The sequence below is a fragment of the Papio anubis genome, chromosome 14 (assembly GCF_008728515.1).
Source record: "Papio anubis isolate 15944 chromosome 14, Panubis1.0, whole genome shotgun sequence".
Taxonomy (NCBI): domain Eukaryota; kingdom Metazoa; phylum Chordata; class Mammalia; order Primates; family Cercopithecidae; genus Papio; species Papio anubis.
Genome location: NC_044989.1, coordinates 22,216,893 through 22,234,014, shown reverse-complemented (window position 1 = coordinate 22,234,014; position 17,122 = coordinate 22,216,893). Strand labels below are relative to the sequence as shown.

At 36.4% G+C, this 17,122-nt stretch overlaps 1 long non-coding RNA gene across 1 annotated transcript in view; it reads left to right on the top strand.

Annotated features, from left to right (window-relative positions):
* LOC110741033 overlaps positions 1-15,419 on the top strand; it is a 29,576-nt gene extending 14,157 nt beyond the window's left edge. Inside the window, exon 3 of the long non-coding RNA XR_002516553.2 lies at positions 6,878-15,419. This is a non-coding gene — a long non-coding RNA (uncharacterized LOC110741033). The remainder of the gene's footprint in view (positions 1-6,877) is intronic.
* The last annotated feature ends 1,703 nt before the right edge of the window (positions 15,420-17,122 follow it).

The following is a 17,122-nucleotide window of genomic DNA, read 5'->3' as shown; positions in this document are numbered from 1 at the left end:
TACATTTCATTTTAATGATTTTTTAAACTTGAAGTATTAAAAAGTGTTGTTCCGTTATGTCTTATTTTACTTATTTTCTGCACGCAAAATATTATAGAAATACTCATTCTTATATGAATAAGTCCATTTTTATTAATTGATTCATTCATTTTTACATTTATATAGCCGTCTAGCTAGAAATTTGCATGTGAAAAGTGTGAGGTAGGGATGTTATTTTATTTCTTTTTATAAACAATTAGCTGTTTATGTCAATGATATCATTGAAAAACCCACCTTTTTCTATTTGAAATAGCTCTTTACCATATTACTTCCGATACTAAAACACTACAATGCATTTTAATATATGTTGCAACAAATTTCAGTGTACTGCAGACTTTACTTTTAAGAAATGATGTTGGATATTACTTCATGCTCTTTCTTCTTGATGAAATTTTTAATCATTTTATTATCTCCCAATATTAAATCAAGTAGAATTTTGAATGAATTTTAACTTAATAAGAAAATTAAGTTGGGGAGAGGTAAAACCATGTCTATCTTTAAACAAGAACTTTGTATGACTCTTCATTTTCCCATGTGTGTGTGTGTGTGTGTGTTCCTTAGTAAACTTCTGAAGGGTGTATTAATATTATTGTTTAAGCCACTAATATCTTCACATAACATATAGTGAATCCAACTATTTTTCAGTTGATTATCTCACATTGTATAGGTCAGCAATCATATTACTTAAAATTATTGAAATTTGGTTTTAATTTTTTCTTGTGTTATTTTTCTTTCCACTCCCCTGGAAAATTTACAACATTATAGAATAATAATAGTGATAGGAAGCACTCCTTATAACAGAATTTAATGTATATGAAGGCCTCTATTGTGATATTTGCTGCTGATATCAGTTATATATATATTTTCATGTTAATTACTTTCTGTTTTAATTTTACTTACAGGAGTTTTTAAAGTTTAGAAGTGAATTTTGATTTTTATCTAACACCCTTTAGTGTTCTGCAAGATAATATTGTAGTTCTTAGTCTACCAATTAGAGTAATAAAATATATTAGACCTTTTTTTTACTTTGTATCATCCTTTCTTGCTCAGAATAAATTTTGCATAATTATAGATTATAATTTCTGAACTTTTATGTATAAAATTATACATATGTTACATTTACATACATCTATGTTAATAAATTAGGTTGTTTCATAAACACACACACACATTGTCAAGTTTTTGCAACATCTAAAATCGGTCAGGATATTTTCCCCAAACCTAGGTTCTTTAATTATTATCTGCAATTATCTTTTTCTCAGATGATTGGTAGAACATGCTTATGATATCAATCAAGTCAGTATCTATTTGATAGTTTTTGAACATGTTTTTCCATTTCAGGAAGGGTAGGCTAATATATTTAAATGGCTTAATACAATAATCATGTAATCATCATTCAAGCCACTGTCTCATACAGCATGTTGAGATGAAAGGATTTTGTTTCACTCACGCATTCCCACTTCCACCTTCCTTTCATTTTGTGGATTAGTCCTCCTGTAGGCCTTGCACAGGTGAAGATCCTGGCTGCATCTACTTAATTTGACAGGCAATGGGGAGCTCTTGAATATTTGTGTGCAGAAGGTTGGAGGTCACAGATGTATGATATACTTAGTAAGTGTTGGGAGAAGAAAGAAGGGAGATCTATCAGAAAAGAGGGAACAAGGGAAGGAGGAAACAGGAGATCTACTCCATTACGCTAGCAGGCGGAAGAGGACGGAGAACTGCGATGGGAGGTCAGACGGACCACACTGTAAGTATTGCACAGCCTTTCTGCTCATATATATATCTGTGTCATCAGAAAGAAGAGGAAACTAGATATTTCTATACTCCGATAGTCTCTGGTAAATGAATTAATTTTAATCATTTTTTTATGAAATTGTGTAATTCTTTAAAGTTTTATAGTTATTGGCAGATAGTTATACAGATTTTTTTATTTGCTATTTTCCATCTATGGTTAAATCATTTCCTTGCCTTCTTCAGTCCCATCTTACCTTTCTGCCTGCTTTTTGCCCTCCCTTTTCTGTTTCCTTCCCTCTTTGTTCCCTCCTTTCTGATAGATCTCCTTTCTTTCTTCTCCCAACACTTACTAAGGATATCATAGGTCCGTGACTTCAAAGAGCCACAAAGACTGTCTTATTACTTGTGCCTACCCACTGTCTAGCACTGTGCCCTTCTCAATTTAGGTACTCACTAAATTGCCAGATTGGACTTAAATTGAATCAGCTATTTCCTGGGTTGCTCTAATGGCCTCCAAATTGTTTACTCAATCTCCAGTAATATACCCAATATCCCCCACACACTGCCAGATTCATTTTCCTGCTATACAACCTGGACAACCTCTAGCCCTCTGCACACAAATATTTAAGAGCTCCCCATTGCCTGTCAAATTAAATAAATGCAGCCAGGATCTTCACCTGTGCAAGGTCCCTCTATTCTCAGGTGCTAGATCTTATTTCTCATCACGCAGGCGTACTTGCTTTGTATTTTAACCAGTCACAAGCCCCATTATAATATTTTACTTACATATGCGTTGTTTTTTTTAAATTCACGATATGCTTTCCTCTTTCTTCAGGAAATGGCTCCACCTGAAAAGTCCTTGTAGCTTTCATTCTGCCTTCCATTGACTTGCTTGTTCTTTAAGGGCTTGCTATATTCTCTCTTCCACCCTCAACTCCATGGACCATTTCTCTTCTTTCTCTCAAAATCACATGTGGCACAGTGGAGAAAACTCTAATCACGGAGGAAATTTATACTAATGTCATCTGTGCCTCTGATTATTCAAAGAAGAAACACATTTTGGCAGTGTTCTCTACTATTTATCTGCCTTTTAAATGTTGAGAATAAGCCTAAAGACCAAACCAAAGCATCTATTTGGGGAATCCTAGTCTAAGACACGCTGATGGAGAGATGATTTTGCCAAACCCAAGAACATAGCTGAGTCCTCTGAAGAGGTACTAAAAATAAAAGCATAGGCTTTCATAATACTTTCTGGGGCATCTGCCTCTTAATTTCAAATGAAAAAGGAAAGAGTTTAAATCAACTTTTTGATAAAGGGTGTCTACATAACCCACACACAAAAAAAATTACAGTGAGAAAGGCGACATGGCCATACAGTTCCTGACTAAATTAAATGGTAATGTCCATTTCTATTTAAAAAAAGGTTTATATTTTATTTATACTTGATATTTCAGTAGATCTAACATAATTTCCAATTTAGATATGGAAAACTGAAAATGTGCAGAAATTACAGCTTAATGCCTGGGGTAAGAAGAGAAGAAATTCACCTTTTTACAATTCAATCAAATGCAGAATAGGAGCAGTTAATAATTGTAGAATATGAATAATCAGATAAGACATTTTCTAGTGAAAACTCATAAATTTTATTTTTGGAGTACATTAAAATTCAGTTAAATTTTAAAATCACAGCATATCTTGAGCCACTGTGAATAGTTGCTGTATCTATAGAAATCTATTTTAGAGATATGCAAGTACAAATTATAGAATGTCAGCATGCAATTTGATTTTATGTGCTTTTCCACTAATATAAATAATGAAGCATGCTGAGAGCATTCAGATACATTCAGCTGAGTATAATTAAAATACTGAGGTATAACATGTTAAAAAAAAGAAACAAATTAAGTACTAAAATGAAGTAGGTAGAAATACCAGCAATTCAAAGCAATAACTATGCTGTGATTACAGTATTGTGAATAGACTAAATCTAATATTTTGGCTTAAATGAAATCAGTGATAGCTGGAAAGTTAATAGAAGCAGTGCCTTTATATTTTCTGCAAATAATGGAAAGGTTTCATTTCAGGAACACACATTTTTTGCCATCTCTGGAAATAAGTCTCCATGGTATTCTGAATAAGCATTCTCACCCAAATGGAACAAACTCTCTGATGAAATTGGCCACTGGGGCCTACAACAAATAATTAAAATGGGATTTGGGAATCAGTTGATTTTTTATGTCCAACACTCCCTATTGGGTTAGTTGAATGAGGGCAAATCAGCTTCTTCAGACCATGTGAAAAACACAATTGAACTTCCTGCTGGTCACCACTAATTACACAGCGATCGTGACTGCCCACTCCAGGCTGAAGGCAAATTTCCCTTTAGGCTTTGTTGTTGAGGCCCGCCAAAGGACCAACTATTCATTCATGCTTGCCAGGGCTGATTTGGAAGAAGAGGTACTGGTATTCTGAAAACAAAGAGCATTTGATTAACTGTGTTCCCTTCTGTCCCATGGAGCACTAACTTTAGCCCTACTATGTTATAAATAGGGTCCCTAGGTTTTTATAGAACCTACTTTGTGCTCCAACCTCAAGTTTCAACCAGGGCTTCTAGTAGTTAGTTGGGATTTATGAGAACCAATATATTATGAGATGAGTAAGAGAAGGTGACTTTATTCTATAACTACCAACAAAATACCAAATATTTATAGTTGGGGGAAGAAGAGATTGGAGCAGGTGAAGAGATAAGCAGAATCTGTTCTCCACCAACTTCAAATCTGGGTCTAGAATTCCAAAGTTAGATTTAGAATTGGAGTGGTAATAATAAATACAAGAACTCTTTTCATTGTTTGATCTTGCTGGGTCTACTTATTCTTGGATCCAGAGTTTTTCTCTTTTTTGAGCAATTCTTCATTGTCTGAATCATATCCTTACATAACCCCCTAAGAAAAGGTGAACGAGAAGCAACCTTCCTTAGTCCTTGCACGTGTCTCCTATTGGACAAAAGCAATGCCTTACCTTCTTTATCTATAAACATTGATTGAACTTGTCTGTGGACGGGTGTTCAACTATCACTTGTATTAAACTTCTTGATCATGTTCATCGTTACTCGTAGAATATTCATTCCTGTGATTTATACACAGAACAATGAATGAATGATACAAAACATTATTTACCAAATTGCCAAATACAAACTGTGCAACCCTTCGCAAAATTCTTAATATCTCTGAGCCTTAGTTTTCTCATCTGTGAATAGGAATAGCAATAGCTAATCTAGAAAGTTGTGGTGATGCTGGGCGCGGTGGCTCACGCCTGTGATCCTAGCACTTTGGGAGGCTGAGGCCAGCGGATTGCCTGAACTCAGGAGTTCAAGACCAGCCTGGGCAACATGGTGAAACCCTGTCTCTACTAAAATACAAAATAAATTAGCCGGGTGTGGTGGCATGTGCCTGTAGTCCCAGCTACCTGGGAGGCTGAGGCAGGAGAATTGCTTGAACCAGTAAGGCAGAGGTCGCAGTGAGCCGAGATCACACCACTGCACTCCAACCTGGGCAACAGAGTGAGACTCTGACTCTAAAAAAAAAAAAGAAAGAGGCCGGGCGCGGTGGCTCAAGCCTGTAATCCCAGCACTTTGGGAGGCCGAGACGGGCGGATCACGAGGACAGGAGATCGAGACCATCCTGGCTAACCCGGTGAAACCCCGTCTCTACTAAAAAATACAAAAAACTAGCCGGGCGAGGCGGCGGGCGCCTGTAGTCCCAGCTACACGGGAGGCTGAGGCAGGATAGTGGCATGAACCCGGGAGGCGGAGCTTGCAGTGAGCTGAGATCTGGCCACTGCACTCCAGCCTGGGCGACAGAGTGAGACTCTGTCTCAAAAAAAAAAAAAAAAAAAAAGAAAGAGAAGAAAGTTGTGGTGATAGCTGTACAAAATGCAAGTTCAGCATGTACCATATCACAGTGCCTGGTGCAAAGTAGGTAAGTAAGTGTCACTAAGTGTTGGTGTTACATTACTGTAATTTGGAATTAATGGGATGGGACATCAAATTTTCATTAACAGCGTAAACTTTCTCTACCCTCTTCTCATATATAGGTTATTTTGCTTAAGTGAAAGCTTTGCTCTTTTGTTTTTTATTTTTTATTTTTGAAATAGGGTTTTGCTCTGTTGCACAGGCTGGAGTGGGATGGCATGATCATGGCTTACCGCAGCCTCAACCTCCCAGACTCAAGTGATCCTCCCACCTCAGCTTCCCACGTAGCTGGGACTACAGGAATGCACCACCATGTCTGGCTAATTTTTCTATTTTTTTGTAGAGGTGAGCTCTCACTGTTGCCTAGGCTGGTCTCAAATTCCTAGACTCAAGTGATCTTCTTGCTTTGGCCTCCCAAAATATTACGATTATAGGATTAAGCCACCATGTCCAGCAGTGTATGATTTTTAAAATTTTTTTGAATATCTATTAAGTTTGAAATTTAAAACAAAGTTCTTTCTCATTTAAGGAAAATGAAGAACACTGAATACTGAGAAGTTTTGAAATATTCGTGTTTAATTTTGTTTACCCATTGCTTCCCAAACATATTTGACAAAGAAACACTTTGTGTGTATAACACCTATTAACAAACTGCATATGGGATATTAAACATAATGACACATCACACAAACAGAATTATTACAGTTCTCATGTAATAGCAACTTGTAATGCATGGATGAATTTGTACATGAAAGAATGATGCTTTTCTTACCTTCATACTAGGTTACAGATGTGGAATGTCTCCTCTACATTCCAGCCATCCAAATCTTACCTCGTTTCTTTCCCAGATTAAGTGCTATACATTTGCAATTATAGCAAATACATTTTCTGAATTGCAGAATATACTACTGGTTGTCTGTCATTTGGCATTTGGTTCTATTCTGCCTTGTTTTGTTCTATAATTGTCTTGTGTATGAGTCATTATGGCAGCTCTGAGGAGTAGAGGAGTGTGTTTGTCGTTGATTTTATACCATTCTAACAAAACCTGGCATAGAACTGGGAGAAATACGCTATAGTGGATTTGTACCTTTTAATCTTATTCTTCTGTAAATACTGTGCTTTTTTTTCTCTTAGCATCCAGGGGTTTATTGCCCAAAATGATGTTCAAGACCTCTCACATCAGCAGAAGAACAAAACGGTGAGTGAAATTACCCAATTTCTGCAGAACTCATAAACATCCTGAATGTAGGTCACACTCATTGCCTGATGTGCTGTGCATGTCATGTTCCAACAAAGCAGCTGCCACGGGTAGCCAAACTCCCGGAAAGCAGCACAGACCCAAAAAGAGCAGCCATTTGGAAATACATTTTCATTGACAATTTGGGGAAGTTGGGCATTCACTTAAGAAAAAGCCATAATTCTGTAAGAAATGAGCAATTTATGCATATTATAATCAAATTTATTTTTATATCCAGCTACTCCTACATGTGGGATAATTCAGTCTGGGAAATCATGCTAATTAGTTAGAAATCCATTACATTGTAAGTCTTGTAGCAGATGCAAATGCTGTTTCAAGTATTCTCACAACCATAATGCATGCGCTTTTATTAGAACGCATTCCCAGTGGTGGGCAGTTTGTTGGTGCACCAGGCTCTAAAGTTCATTTGAGGGAAAACACTTTTACAAACACCGTTGATGGCATTTAAAATGCATTTTTTATGTATTTTGCTTTAAACTATAAGGAGAATTACACCTGTCAGAAGACTGGTCAGAGCAGCAAACTTTTCAAGGCAAAAAAATAATGACGGTAGTGATAGTGCTGGATTTCTAATGGTCAATGAGATGCATGTTTGCTGAATTCAACATCTGGGCATGCCCTTTGCAGATCGTATGGAAGAGGAATGAGCCCCAGAGTAGGACAGGAAAGACTGAGATTCAGAGCCAATGTCTTTGCTTGTGGGTCACCCTGGCCATGTCACAAGCCTGTTAGATGTGTTCTCTCCACTATAACCACAAATATCAGAACCCTCTGTGTCTTCATCAAAGAGCTGTTGCAAATTTAAGCTAAGATGGATATGTAGGTTCTTATTTAAACAGAGAGTATTTTTGGATTATTGAAAATATTCTAACCCTGTTAAAAGGAAAAGCTTGGTTCGAATCGTATAACCTCTATTAAAGATTTCATATACTGCACATTAATTGTATTTCAAAATAAGTAATAAACCACAAGGTCTAATTGATGAGCTCTATTGATCAGAGAACTACCTTATAAAAGATTCTGTGATGAGTTAGGGCTTTGGGGCCTAGGAACTAATAGGCTAGAAAAGTGAATTTGGCAAAATTTGTATTTTAGCTCCATATTTAAAAAATTAAAGAGAAATGAAGATATATACCAGTATTCTTCCATTCACAACAACAACAACAAATGATCCCTGGACAGTTACCTGCTCTTCCTATGTGCCCAGCCCTGGTGAATGGTACCTCTAACACCTATAATAATCTATAAGCCAGAAACCTAGATTGATCTTTGGTCTCTCCATTTGCCTTTGTGTCTAGTCTACCAAATATCCAATTAGTTCTATATCCTAAACATCTTTAAAATCTACTCCCTCTGCTTTTCCCTCTGCCTTATACTTTATGAGACCACGGTGTTATTTCCTCAAGCACTTTACCCAACCAATTTCTACACATCCTGGGCTTTCTCCCGCATATATACTCTTTTGTAAAAGCCAGTATCAGGTTTATAAAGTGCAATTTTATTTTAAATTGTTACTTTTAAAATGGAAATATTTAAACGAGTCCAACGAGCCTCCAGATAAAATGCAAGTTCCTTGTGAATGGCCCCTGTTTGCTTTTCCTTCTGATACAGGCTCTAGGCATACTGAGAGTGGCTTTTCCTGAGTTCCCAAATGCCCCATGCTCTCTCTCACTTCAAAGATTTTGCGTAACTTCTTTCTGATTAAAGTGATTTCAACCATCTCTACCAGGTCAGCTTCTTCTTTCCTTTAGTTTTTAGCCAAAATGTCTATTACTCTGATCAGCATATGCCTTTCTCACCAATATGTGATTGACCCATGCTTCTAATTTGCCCCAATATGACCCTTTGTATTCTCTGATCACATATCACACTTCTCTGTATACTGGTCTTGGTTTTGTAAGAAACTGGGGGACTTTTAAAAAGATTGAATCTTCCCTACGCTTTTTTTTCCCCTCAGAGATTGGCAGGAAGAGATATTTGATTTTCTTGAATAATATTTATTTTATTGTATAAAAATGAATGAATCATGAAAAGGATCTCAATAAATAACAACTTTAAATCCTTTTTAGACTAGTTCTTCAGCCTGACTAGGAAGCTCAATGATGCCAATGGAAGTATTCAAAATAGTCTAACAATACAGGTTCTTTGGCAAACATTGTGAATTCACTTTTGCAGTAAGAAAGACCAGAGCTGAAATCTCTGCTCAGATGTTATATGTGTTGTTAATTGTTTCTGATCTATGGAAACAAGGTGAGAGAGCAGAAAAGAAATCCCTCACCACACCCCTTGCCCTGCAAATATATCCACTGCTATATTCAAAACAAACAAACATGACCACTTACGATGTATTCCTTGAATTGAACCTTCTAAGGGTAATCAGTTAATTCCAGGATTTTAATAATAAAACAATCACTAAGATTTAAAGTATTAAAAGTGTTCTTCTGATCCAATTGAGGCATGTATAGTAAGTAATCATTCCTTTCCATCTTCATAATCTTTGACCTTTGAGAATATATGCAATCTGAACATTACAAAGAACTACTCCTGCAGGAGTTAATTAAGCCTTTCAAAGCCCATTAGAGATAAGTATTTGCAGACGTTGTGTCTTGGTTTTACTGTTGAGCCTTGAAAGCTTGTACACTCTTGCTGTCAGACGCTCAGAATAGGTTTTGGTTTCATTGAAGAAAACAAAACAAAACAAATGAAAACACTGTCACCAGGGTATTGCCACATTTTCTTGGTTAATTTAGGCCAACTGTAGGTGACATTTTGTTTTTTTCAGTTAATTCAATCAAGAAGAATTGTGGGGGAATATAGCTGGTGACCCATGACATGCACAGTGTCAATGGTGCATGTGATTACGGATCAGAGACCATTTCTTGCTTGGGAAACAGTAGATATTGGAGCCCACCAGTTAAGATTTCAATTAAGATAGGTAACCTTGTGTATGAGTGTTAGTTATTCTGTTTTACAACTACAGTAAAGGGACATTCAACTGCCCAGAATATTCTTGTATTTGCTAATAGATTCTAAAAACCCTCACTTTAGGAGAGAGAAGAGATACCCTTGCTTCGATGCAGACCATAGGCTGGAACCTAGGACTCAAATGACTCCACTCATGGCACTACTGTTGGTCGTTCCCAAGAACAACCTTTTGTATGGCAAGAGGTTCAGAAGCATGAGGATACTTTTGGGAAATATAAGAAAGAGGGGAAAGGGGTCAGAAAGGAGATTGTGATAACTAACTGCTGTGCTAGTGACCTTGTGATGGCGTTTCTTCATCTAGTGGAATATGGAATCTATCTATCTGCCAATGTCTTTTGAGGTTGCATATGAAATGACCAGCGCTTAGGTGTCTTAAATTTACCTAGTTCTGAGCTAGGTGCAGAGAGGGAAATGAAAAAGAACACACAACACACAGGACTTCATATCTGTGAGACTTGCCATGTCTTTGAGCGCATGCTACTCTTAAGAAATATGACACTATTGAAAGACTGAAAAATATGTTATCTCTTTGCCTATTTGTTTATTTGACATATATTAATTGAGACCCTTCTAAATGGAAAGCACTGTACAGGCATCTGATATAGAGGGTGGACACAAGCTTGCATAGTTTAGACAGGAGATACTTTAGGAAAATACATTACAAAGGGAGGGAGATTTGGACAGCTTCAGGTAGAGCTGTTAGTTGAGGGAAGGAAGACATGAATAAGAGAGAAATTCAGCACACAGAATAGAAGCTGATAAATTCTTTCCCATTTGAGTTGGAAAGACTTGAAGAATGAGTATGAGAGGAGAGGTCACTTTTTCCAGCTAAACAAATATTTTTTTATTCCCTGAAATTACACAGATGTTTTTAATTCTTTATTTTGATAATTATTGAGTAGTTAGTTGTTTTATTCAAACATTCGTTTACTCAAGTATTGACTCTTTTATTTGTCCATCATGTTTTCATCATGGAAAGATGAAGAGCTTTGAAACATGCCTTTGAAATATGCTTTGCCTCTAAGTTATAAAAGCATGGACAAGTTATTTAAATCCTTAACATCTTAGTTGCTTCCTCTGAAAATGGAAAGAAGAATAATACCTATTTTCAGGGTTTGTGAGCATTAAATGAACTAGTGCCTTGTTTAAAACACAGTGATATTCTTGATGCATAATTCCAGCTCTGAAAATTGTGGGAATATCTGAATCTCACCATCAAAGGCACTGTATTCTACTTGGGACAACAAGATGATTACGTAAAAACTTGGAAATTGAATGATAGGACTGGAGAATAACAGGCTGGTTATTAAAAGTGATGATTGCAGATGATCAGTGCAGTGTTATCAGTGAGAAATTGGTCTTTGTCAAGAAAATGGGGGCAAAAAAATGCTGGGAAACCTGTACAATCTGTGGCCATAAAGGCAGATTTTGGAGTCCTTGAATGGGAGCTTGTTTGTTTTCATCTTGGCTTTTTTCTTTTCTTTTTTCCTTGATCCTAAGGCTTGAACTTTAAGTAGTTTCAACTAACTTCAAAGTTCATAAACATCTCTTTTCCCACCCAGTATATGCCACCTCTTGGCCTAGTGCAGATGGCTTGAGCCAGAGGATGGCCATTGAAAGTATTTATCAGGCTTTTAGTAACAAACATGGCCCTTCATGAAGATACAGACATCTGAAAGAAAAATTAAAAAAAAATTTTTTTTTAATCTTAAAAAATGCCAAGAGATTACAGACAAGGTTGTTCTCAGCCTGTGGCTGTTTTAAAGCTCAATATACAAGCAGAATATTACAAATCATTTTTCTCTTTTTTTTAATTGTCCTCTTCCTTCAGTCTAACTCTCTTTTCCTTCTCTCCTTTCAATTCTTTTTTTCAGCAAAGACATATTTTTCCTAAGGTCTAAGTAACGTTTCAAAAGGTAAAACGTTTGTCAGATTTATGTTCCACACTGGTTGAGCACATATTAAACAAAGCCCAATATATAAATATATTAATTCATGAACTAAACCAATTAATATGAATCATTTGCATAGAAGAAATATTGGTTGTATTTGTCAAGGAGAGTTCATAAGATGTCTTTTAATTGGAAGTTTCCCCAGCACATATAAAATGTGAGTTCCTTTTCAGTAATTTCTATATATTTTTTAGGAAGACATCTGTTTTGTGAAAGAAGACACAACTGCAAGTCCAATTTCAAATGTCAATGTAGTAAACACTTACGAATTACTGAGGAAAAGAAAATATATCCTAAATTATTATATTCCAATCTTTCATACTTGTTATCAGAGAGATTTGAAATAAAATGCCTTACCTCTAACATCATTTCAGAAGTCACTTTTCTATTATTTTGACATGCAGGACAGTTTCCTAGGTTTCAGCTTATGAGTAAAGGATTCAGTGTGACTTGTCTTCATCACAATTGAACATTATCATAAAACTATTATTCAAATACCCTGAACAAAGATTTCTAATCTTCAACAAAAGACATACAGTTAACTACCATTTTTGACATCTTAAAGAATTAATCAAGATTTTCTAAGTGCCAAAAGATGCAGAGGTGGAATGGTTTTTTAAAGTTTCTTTTTCAGTCAGTGAAGTAAATTGCTGACTCTTCTCTTTTAACTTCCAAGAAAATTTGCAAACTGAACAGATAGTACGTGCCTTTAAGTCTAAAGACTTATCTTGGAATATGAAATGGTTGCAAGAAAAAAAAAGTAATTACTTCATGCAGATAACTCCATCAAATAATCCTAGGTGGTTGATCTGGAGTTATGCTAAGATAGGAGAATTGGGCTCTGTTGGGGAAATTATAAAATGAATTTAAAAAGGAATAATAAGAAACGCTATTTTAGAGTTTAAAAATAATGAATTTGATCTGAACATAAAGTTTTGCATGTTAAAACTTGAACCCTTGAGGGATGGATAAAGTCAATTCAAATCTGCCTATGATGGAGTCATCTTGGATAAAAATGGTGAATCAGATTTTTCTTTTGGGACAGGCAGTTCAGCATCTGTTAAACTTTGTGGCAATATTTCATTTTCTTTGACCTCTGGGGCTTCACAATTGCTGTTTTTGATGCCAGAAATACTCTTCTTTCTCCTCTTCTCATAACTAACTCTGCCTCGTCTCTCAGCTATCTGTTTGAATGCCCAGGAATAGATTTCTGCCACCTTCCACTTCCAACCATGACTACCTTAGGGTCTACGTTATGTGCCTAAGAACATCTTGTATTTCTCTTTCTCAGTAGTTTGTTCACTTATCTAAAAACTTATTTTTAATTAATATCATTGTATCAGGTATCTGTTCTTACTGTGGACAAGGGCTGTGTTTGTCAGGTACATTGCCATGAACTTAGCATCTGACACAATGGAAGTACCTTACAGAGACATATACAACTTTGCTGTTTGACCAATTGGAAGAAATTAAAAATATAATTACTTTTATTAATGAGCCTGTTATTCTCCAGCCCTATCATTCAATTCCCATGTTGTTAACTAATCATCTTCTTGTCCCAAGTAGATTGCAGTGCCTTTGATGGTGGCATTCAGATATTCCCACAATTAAAACTAATTGAAACTAATTAAAAATTAGTTGAGTAAATCACACACATATACTTTCACGTTTATTTGAAGAACATATATTTCAAGGTTTAGCTTCTGACCAGTCTCATTGGGACATACTGACAATAGTAGCCAATCAGCTATCACAGAAAAAGCATATTCAAACACCAAGGCCATAGCTAAGGAAGCCAGGCTTTGCAGTTAAAAAGTAAAATTAATTGGACTCACATCAAAACTTCATTCCACTCACGAGTGAGTTGATCAGGTAAAGAGGAGCTTGTTCCAGGCCTGCTGATATCATGGAGGAGGCTGCTCCATCCGAGCTCCTCTGCCTCGGGAAGACCACGTGCCACTCACACAGTCATGGAGCAAGCACTTGAGCGCCTGCTCTGGGATAAAACTTTACTTCCTCAGCCTTTGGGTTGTCCTTTGCTATGTATGAGGCTGAATTTTAAAGTTATACTCAGATATGAAAACTAAGGCGAAAAGGAACGGACTTGCCCAGGGTCCCAGCGTCAGAAATGTGCTCAGCTTCCTCTCTTGAGACACAGTTGCCCACCTGCCCCAACATACTCAAGATTGGCTCTGCTGGTGACTCAGATATAATGTGCTCTGAAGGGCAGTGTAATTTGGGGATCACATTCTCCTAATAGTGTTGTCCACCTTTACTCTTTTAAAAAAATATTAAAAATTTAAAAAAATCGTCAACCCGTAATGGCAGAATTTCTTTGGTTGTTAGAATATTGCTTTCTTTGCTATAGTTTTTGACAAAAGAGCCACAGTTCTCCTTTGATTCATCTTTGATTTTGATCTGCTTTGGAAAAGTAATTGTTTTACTTAATAGTTTACTTTTATTACTTTATTAATGAATTTGAGCTTTCCCTTCCTTAGACTCCTCTAGCTTAAGCTGCCAACCTCACACATTGCGAATGATTCATTTTTGAGAGTAAAAATAAATGCATGGATCCATTTCAAAAATGATTCCAGAAGAATACTATGCTTTTATATTGTTTCAAATGCCATTTAACTTCTGTGGCTTTGCATAGAGATCTCCTTAAGGCTGTTTCTTTTTCTGAAGTTGATGAAATTATTAGTTAATTAGTGACAATTTATGCAAATAAAATTAAATTCCTAAATGTGAAACATAAATGCTGATATTAATAAAAAAGTAGAATGAGTCTTTGTATGAACAAAATGAAAAAGATCTAAAACACACACAAATTATATATACATCAAAATTAAAGAAGCCTGATCAACAAATGGTAGCAGAGGAAAATTAACACAAGGATGAAAACTGAGTGGTGGCATTTGCAAAGTGTAAAATTGGGAAGATATTATTATCTAGAAAAGGCAAAGGACAACACTAAATAATCCAAAAAAGGTAAAATCTCCAGTAGAAAAATTGATCAAATAATATGAAAAGGAAATTCAAAGAGAGGAACATCCAAATGACTAATAAAAACATGAGACAACACTCAACCTTTCAGTAACCAGAGAAAAGTAATTAAAACATTGAAACACCCCTTTGCATACTTCCAGATGGTAAAAGTCAAAAACCTTAAAACATTAAGGGCACAAGATAGTGTGGCAACTTCCATGCACTACTGGTAAGAGTATAAACTGGTATAGCCATTCTAGTAGAGCTTGTTGAAATTGAATATGTGCACCTGGGGGCCCAGCAAGACTTCACAGAAAATCTTAGATCCATAGCAAGACACTTGAAGTAAAGGGCTGAAAACATGATTATTGGTATATAAAATGTGTACTATGCATGGCCCAGAATATGTTTTAATCCCAAGGAACATATTTACATAAACTAGTGTGCATAGCTCCCAAGAACATAGAAATTAATGAAAAAAAGCTGGAAAACAGCACAAGAATTACAGCACATTGCCATTTATGTGAATTTTGAAAACCACACACGTTACTACATATAATTTTAGTATTTTAATTTTTTAAATATACAGAAATTTATAGAGAACAAGATAATATTCATTTATCCTTCTCTGACATAAAATTAATATTTTATACTAATTCTCTTAGATGAGTTTTCAAGTTAAGGAATATCAGATTTATATTTTCCAAGGAAATATCTATATCTAAACATATGGAAGGCAGGCATGAAGACATAATCCATATACTTGGAGAGAGGCATATGGCGTAATGAGCTTGGTGAGGGGACATGAAAACAGTGACTTTACTTGGACTGATAATTTTTGTTGGGGTGATCAGACCCAACACCAGGTTGTGGGGGCGACGACGTCAGGTGGAGTCAAAGGATTGAGAAAAAGACAGTTTGAGAAGTAAAGTGGAACCAGGGGGCCATCGCTAGCGTATGGATGCTGTGAAGGCCCGGAACTCTGGAAGCCTAGACTATTTATTGGTGATCAAAGAAAGAAATGGTGAGAATGTGGGGGTCGAAAGGGCGCGTTGCATTAAGCACATGATTTACAGCTGTGAGGGTTTAGCATCTGTTATGCTACTTGAGATAATGGGGAGCAGGTTCTTTTAACTCAAGATACAATGGATCCTGGGAGAGCAAGGAGCAAGGAGCCAGCAAGTCTATGCCAGAGCCACGAGCCCTGGATTCTATCCAAGCCACGAGGGATTTTATGCCCTGGGCTTAGATTGTGGTGTGTCAGGGTAGCCTTCCAACCCTTTGGCACAGAGCTTGGTATTTCAAAGGTCACAAGGGATTTTAGACCCTAGAACCCGGACATGTTCCAAAACTCTTTTATATTATGTCAGACATGCAAGCCCTGCCTCAGCTTCTCCCAACACTCAGCTTTTCTCCCAACAATTATAGTGTATTATTGACTAACGAATATGAATAGTTCAATTGTATGTACCTGAGGTTCAGAAAGATGAACAAACAACATAGAAATAACCGTGTGTATGACGGTGTGTGTATGTGTGTGCAAGCCCATCAGTGGCTTTTTTTGTTGTTGTTCTTGTTTTTGTTTTGCTTCAGGTCATTTCCATGCCTATGTAAACCTTTTCTGAAGTTTCTGTGAGTTTTCTCTTCCCTTCCAACTTGTGAGGCTTGGAATCAGACCCTTCATTTACTATCTAGAAAAGCATGGCCTGGAACTCACCTCGTTCCCACCAGCTTAATACTCTGATTACAATCTTGCCTGCCTTTCCAAGGTTGGTTCACAGTTGTTTCCTGAAATGTTATCTCATCACTCCAGTTGAAAGCAACATTTTCAACCTGGATCTTTTTCACTCCTGATTTCATCTTCTTGGCCTTTCTCATTCAGACACCTTTACCTTTCTTATCATCTCCTTTATTCTCTGCTATGTTAGCTCTAACCTTGCTCTTCTGTAATTCAGGATTATATTGCTCTTAAGACCAAAGGGCCTTTCACTATTTCAAAGAGCATCTCATTTACTCCTGATGGAAATGTGAGTTCCTTACTGTATCCTATCTCCCTCTCCTTTCCCTTTCCACAAACACGCAGGTTTTTCTTTTAAATAATCAGAGACCTCTCCTGAAAGGCCAGACCAGCTTTAACAAGGTAGAGGAAGGTATTTTCCATGTTGGGACAGTAAGCTCCAAAAAGAGAATGAAGCTTGA